Here is a 7712-nt window from a genome sequence, read left to right on the forward strand (position 1 = left end):
AAGATTTGATCCACCAAATCAATCGTCTATAATTTCTTCTTGTTGTTGTTCTTCAGATTGAGTATGATGAATGATAAACAGTTGTTTCGTTTAGCGTGTGAATGGAAAATATTGGTGAAGTGAGCTACTATGATTTGGCGGGGTTATAAATAAGGGGTGCAGTTGGCACTCGGTGAAGAAGACAATGTGAAATTATCAAATTATCCTCCTTAGGCCTTGTTTGGAGAAGAAGAAAACCTTATGATATGAAACAAGAGAGAAAGTAAGAGGAAGGAACGGTGTGAAACTGATGAATTTTACTCTTTTTTATTATAATAATATTCCTTATATCTTTGTCGCGTTATTACATTATTTTTTATTTAATATTAATTTTAAAATTTATAAGCCGAAAGAACATTATAAAGTGGATGTAAGATTCTCGAAATATACACTAATAATAATACTAATATATGGGTTTGTTTTTGTTATAGTTTGATTATTTGGAATATTATATTTAAGTTATTTATTTATTTTAACATAAGTTTATGAAATATTGGAAAACAGAATCTCATGATATTAGAAAAAATTATAATATAAAATAAAGACCATAAAGGACATAACAAATTAAGGCAATTGGATATGGATAAACACAAAAATTAATATTATTTTTTAATGGATTATTTGGTCGAAAATAATCGTTAAATTTTTAATGACGGTAGTCGTTTGATGCGTATCATTCACAATGTTATTATTATAACGCTTTCAGAGATTCGTTTCGAAAAGTAGGTAGAGTCCTTCAGAGAGTTAATCGTTCTTCTCAATAATTTACGAGTTCGATAACCTATTGAGTAACTTTTTTTCATGTCATTTTTTGTTGTTGTGTTTAAACGATTATTTATCATTTTTAATATATATGAACAGTTAAAAAAAAAATAATATAATAGTTTTGTATTTAAATTAACAAAATTAATCTAGTTTAGTTGAATAAATATTTTAGCAATTTATTAAAGTTGTGGGGATGTGGGGCTCTAAGTGATTGCCTAATTCTGTCTCACTTTACAAATTGTTGTGAACAAATTTTTATAGAAAGTGTTATAAATGACATTACTAATTATTAAATTATTTATTGTTTATTAAATTAATTTAATGAAATATTAAATTATTACTACTCTATTATTTATAATTATTTATAATATTTTTTGAAAAACAACTCATTTTTTTACATCCAATTTTTCATATACATACATTAATTGAAAACAAAAGGCATACATCACTGTCAATTAGAAAACTTAAATCCTCAACAACCGACTATCTCAAAATAAAATAAAACAAAACATATAACCTACTTTCACTAAAAAAGACATAAGAAATAAACAAACGCTAACCAAGAACAAGGAAATAAAATAAAATAAAATTGTATCTAATTACCCTGAAAACCATATAAGATAAAAAAAAGAAGTAATAAAAGCTACCAAAAAATTATAATATATTATATATATAGGTGTACGTGCAAACTAACATAATAAATAAGATAAAAAATTAAGTAAAAAAAGCAACAAAATATATAATTGTGCAAGCTAACATAATAAAAGAGATTAAATCCACTTAATCTATTACTTAATCTTGAAAACTGAGATCAGATACCACCATAAGATAATGTGGTTTGAAATTCACAAATTTACATAAATGATTCAATTTTAAAATTTTAATTTTACTATTTACAAATAATTAATAACATTTTGTATAATGAACCTTAAGAATTAAATCATTATAAACAAATATTATTTTCAAATACAACTTAATGTTTAAATATTTAATGAAAATTGAGGTTCAAGTTTTTATTTAAAATAGGGATCAAATATTTTTTTAACAACTTTCTAGTGTATATTAAAAATGATACACAATTCGTTTAACCATAAAAACAAATCATGATATTAAAAAATAAAATAGAAATAAAAAATATCTCAAAACATGAAAATAAGAAGAAAAAGAATACAACACATTAGCCAACAAATTATCATGATAATAAGTCCTCAATAAGAATAATCATCGACTTTTCGGAAGGAAACTTTAAAAACGTCGTAATTATAGCATTATGAATGTTACTCATCAACGACTTCAATCATTAAAAGTTCGGTAATTTCTCTTTATCCACATATTTTAACAGAAAATAATCAAGATGTATGATAACCCAGATATTTAACTCTCTCATATTAGTTGCCTCAATCCAAACTTTCCAACAACTATCTAAGGATTTGAGAATTACCTAATGAATCACAATCATATTTCATAAAAGACTCGAGATACTAGTTAACAGTATAATGCACAAACAACTAAGTTGTGAATTCCACCTCCTTTGTGAAACATATAACAACTTTAATAATACAATTTTTTTCAGACGGGAATGTAACTTCTTTTTCTTTTCTATCGTTCGTAAAAATAATTGGTAAGTCTCAAAGATTAGCCACGTTGTTCCTCCTATTATAGAACTCTGTTTTAAACGGTAAAATAATTGATTCATAAATCACCAAAATTATCCAAAGATTTTTCTCCTGATTTCTTAACTGATATAATATATATATAATTAATAAAATAAAATTTACTGAATTTAAATGATGTTAATGTGAATGTGAATGTTCACTAAGTTTTATTTATTTTAATTCAGAACATTTTAATATGCATTACTCTTCTAATTTTAGATTAAGTACTTTATATTTTATAACTTTAAGAGATTTACTAATTGTTGTAATTCATTGCTTCATTTGTATTTATTGAAAGATGATATATATATATGATTTATAATTGTCTCATTCTTTTATATGTAACTTATATTATAAGCTTATTTATATGGTTAAATTTTCAATTAAATATGATAACGTGCTTCTTGAATTTCTACACATCAAACATTTAAATGATTATATACAGTATCAAGTTTTGTATAATAAAATAATTAAGTTAAAAAACTAAACCATCAATACTCCTAAGTCCTAACCAACATATCATATGATTCCACCATTCTTTATTATTTTATTTATTTTTAATAGGTAATTGCATTATAAATATCAAAGACAAAGACAAAAATGACCATATCAAGCTCTAAGGGCCTTCAAAAATTAAAAATATCTGGACGGATAGACTTAGAAGCCATGCCTTATTTTCAACTCACAATATAAAGACCTTAATTTAAGTGTATAAAATGGTCATGGTTACAAATTTTTAATAATATTATAACTCATTTAAAAACTTTAAAAACAAGTCACACCAATTGAGTTAATCAACTACAATATGAAAACCCACATTGTTTTTCTTATTCCCAAAATAAGTAGGATATATTTGTATAGTGAAATTGGAATTGATTTAAAATTTTAATTTTAAAGTTGACATTTACAAACATTTAAATTGTTTCAATTCTTATGTTTAAAAAATCATATAATATAATAAAATAATTTTAATAAATAATATATATTATTAAGATATTAGTTTGACATAACCTATTATGATAACTCAAATGTATAGAGTTTTGTCTAAAATTCGATATTTATTAAGAAGAAAAAATTTCGTTTCGATATGTTAACTTTTTAAATTTAAAATAAAAATATTAGTTTGGCGTGTTAACCTCCTAAATACAAAAAATAAAAAAACCAGTCTGACATATTAACTTTCTAAACTAAATCCTAAATTAACAAAGTATATATATAGGTTAAATTTTAAATTAAAAAAATATTACTTTAACACATTAACCTGTATTTTAAATTATAAAATAATAAAATATCTGATTTTAAAATATATAAAAAAATATTAAGTAAATATTTGAATTACAATCTCAAACTAAAAAAAATCATATTAATTTAAATTTCACAATTTCATAAATTATACTCATTAATCTTAAATGATCTACCCAAGTAAATAATTAGAATTAGAACTCGGATTTCAATTTCATACTTAGTACACTCCAATATTTTTAAAAAATATATATTATAGTCATCGTCCTCATTTTTATTTAAAAAGAAATGGGATTGTTAAATATATAGCTTGTAAACACAATTAATCATTTAACTAGATATAAAATTTGTTGTCTTACCGACTCGAACTCAGAATCTCAGGAAGAATGGTTGAGCTCTTGTTATCGTTAGGTTAGATGAGAGGATAACAGGTACTTAATTTTTATTTAAGAATAATATTTCAACAGTATTTTGCACTACACCTACCATAATATATGTTATTTTCTCGCTTTTCTGAAAAAAAAGAAAAGGAAAAGCTCTATAGTACTAAAAGTTACGTAGACTTCTACTTCCAGTATTTTAATATAGTAATCAATTGCATAGTGGAGGGATCTAGAAAATATATACATGGGAAAAAGAATGAGTTCGAACTACGCTTTCACGTACATATAATTCAAACCCCAACTTTTTTTTGTGTACTTTAATTAGCCAAATAAGTATTAATATATTATTGTCAAATTAGTCTGATCTATAAAAGTAAAAAATAGTGTGAAGCATTGACATTTACTTACAACATCAATTACATCTCATTTCATAGTTGTTCAGTATTATACCAAACAATTTAACACGTGTCACAGAAAATTTAATTTCCTTCCATTCTAGTTGTATCTAGAAGCTCTATTAATTCATTAATTAATTAATTGTAAGATTTTTTATTTGCTTTCTAATTGTGTGCATGTAAATAGATTGCTTGCATGACTTATCAAACCATTTTATTTATTATCTGACACGAACGGATTCTAGATTACTTGCGTAGCCAGATTGCGATGGAAAATATATATATTTGACTTTTATCGTATGGGATAAATTCATATTTCATATAAAGTTTAAATAAATACGACTTTAAATTTGACTCTTTCTAATTAGAAAATTTGACAAATAATAAATCAAACTAGTGTATTAAACGTTCACTACTTACTAATTTGAAAAAGTTAGGCAAAAACTTAATTTAAAAAATGTTTACCCTTAACATTAATTTATTAATAATTTTTTACAAGATCTATTTGAATAATTAATAAAAAATAATAGATCATTAATCTTTTTTATTGAGCTTTGTTTATTTTAATTCGTTTCATTTTGTATTTTTTTTATGGAATGGATAACTTATATATTATAAAATTCTTATACTAGGGATCATCTCTCTAAGTTTGAAGTTTATTAAAAAAATACTAGATTAAATAGGGAGGTTAGTGACATGTTATGTTAGCTTTGTTAAAGATTAATTAGAGAGGTTGGCTCATAAAATAAAATTGTCTAAATTTATCTCTCAAAATTTTATTGTAATTTTTTTAACAAAATATTATTGCAAAATAAGTTTTTTAAACAAAATATGATCAATATAATAAAAAATAAAAAAATAAAAAAATTAAAATAAGAAAAATGTCAAAATTAGAAAAACGAATCACAACAACCCAATACTCAAAAGACGATTGCTCATGATCAACTTCACTTAAGATGTATCTTTACTAAAAATGATTCCCTTGATCTAAATGATCTACTATAAAACAACAAAGATCGAGAATCAATTCTTATTAACATGCTCCAAATATAATATTCAAATAGATAATAAATAAGAATATGATTATTCATCCGCCTCCCCCTTATAGTTGAGGCATCCTAGCAAAGAGAATACATTACATTTTGATTTGATCGTAGCCAAAATTTCATCATGAATAGTCCCCATCCAAAGAAGAACATATTGGATTTGGTCTCAAATTCCACACTTACACCTAAGGGAAGGATATATGAGACCTTCACATTGGTTTCAATCATGTAGCATTACTAATCTATTAAACATGCATGTCATACTAATACACAACAACTCCTCCTCAACTTAATCCAATAACCTTTCTCAACTCTCTAAAATTGGTCGCAAAATAAAATAACTACTACAACATAAAATAATCGTCCAAAAAATGAACCTATGACGAACCAAACCTCCCATCGGAAAAGAGACCATTAATGAAGGCATGACAAATTATGAAGTCTTTCCTACTTTGCTTAATTACCCTAACCCCAATGTTGATGCACTTGGGAACTATGTGGCTCAAGTCACTCAACGTTACACGGTGAGGGTGGTTTTGGTTGAACCCCTCGAGGAACTCCTCAGCGTGAATTAGTTGTCTCCCCAAAAAATATGATCTATAATCAATTACTACTTCTTAGTCAAAATTTTGTTTCATTTGCATCCATTCAATAAAAAAAATCAACTGACTATTTGATTTAATAAGATTTTCAGTTTATTTATTTGCTCAGTTTATTTTTTAGTTAGAATCAATGTATATACACTACCAAAAAAACGCCTAATTAGCGACGAATAATTATCGACGTTTAGTTAGCGTCGAAAATATGTGACGGCGATCGCGACGGTTTAATTCACGAAAAACATAAATCGTCGGAAATATTAATAAATGAAAAAAACTTCATCACAATAAATAAAGATATTTTACCTATGATCAATAATCGTCCCTAAATTTAAAGGTAAATTTCCGTAGGAAAATCAGTCAATTAATTTGTTTCAGTTTAAGATTGTTTAAAAAAATGAATCATATTTGTTTTGAACAATATTATTTGTATGTATTTTTAAGAAAAGTTTCTGGAGCTTAACGAAGTTAATGATAGTTGTGACGAATCTAACAAAATGACAAGCGAGGAATTATGGGTTATAGCTGTGGGTGGCCCTAAAAAAGGAAGAATATTTGGCATGAGCACGGGGGGCAAGTTTCTGTTTCATGAATCAAGAATCTTCATCTTTACAAATCTCAAAAAAAATTACAAGATTAGAGGATACAATACAAGAGTTTAAGAAAAATGATGAAAAATGAAAAGAAGAAATGAAAAAAAAGATGAAGAATTGATTGAGGAAAGAAGGAAAACAAAGGAAGAAAAGATTCAATCGGATGCTGTAATTGCTGCTCTTCTAAAACGACAAGAAATTATGCAGGCCCAAATGAACGAAATAATGACAACATTTAAAAGTCGGAAGAAGTGACAACGATAAGGTATGAACTTCAATTTTACTATGTTATTTATAGTTTATATTTTGAAGGTAATAAAAACATCTTTATAATTAATTTTAAATTTGATTTAGATTGATTGCAGTTTCGAGCTTTTGTTCACTCGTCGTTGATATATGTTTGAAGATGAAGCTTTGTTGAATTCCGTTGATATATGTTTGAAGATGAAACTTTGTTAAATTCCGTTGATATATGTTTGAAGATCGAAGCTTTATTGAATCCCGTTGATATATACTTGGTGTTTAAAGAATCAATAGGTTGCATTTATGGATTGTGTAAGTTGATTGTGTTTATGGATTTTGTTAGTACTATTAGTCGTAATTTCAAGAATATCATTTGATATATATTTTAGTTTTAATGACTTATGTTTAAAGTTTAATTTGAATATATTTTGTGATAATAGATGATTGATGATATTATTTTGTGATAATGGATGATTAATTGTATTATTTAGTTTTAATATATTTTTTTAAATATAATATAAAATTTAGGTAATAATATAAATTATAAAATATAAAATTTTCGACGAATATACCCATAAATAACTTGGGACGAAGGGTAGGAATGAAGGTTGAAAAGAATGATTATTTATATCGTAGAAAAATTCGTCAAAATTTTTGTCACACACATATCGTCGAATATTCTCACTAATATATCGTCGTAAAATCCGTCACCAATATTTTCCGACTAAATATTTAATCGTAGGAGTGTTATC

The sequence above is a fragment of the Impatiens glandulifera genome, chromosome 1, assembly GCF_907164915.1.
Source record: "Impatiens glandulifera chromosome 1, dImpGla2.1, whole genome shotgun sequence".
Taxonomy (NCBI): Eukaryota; Viridiplantae; Streptophyta; class Magnoliopsida; order Ericales; family Balsaminaceae; genus Impatiens; species Impatiens glandulifera.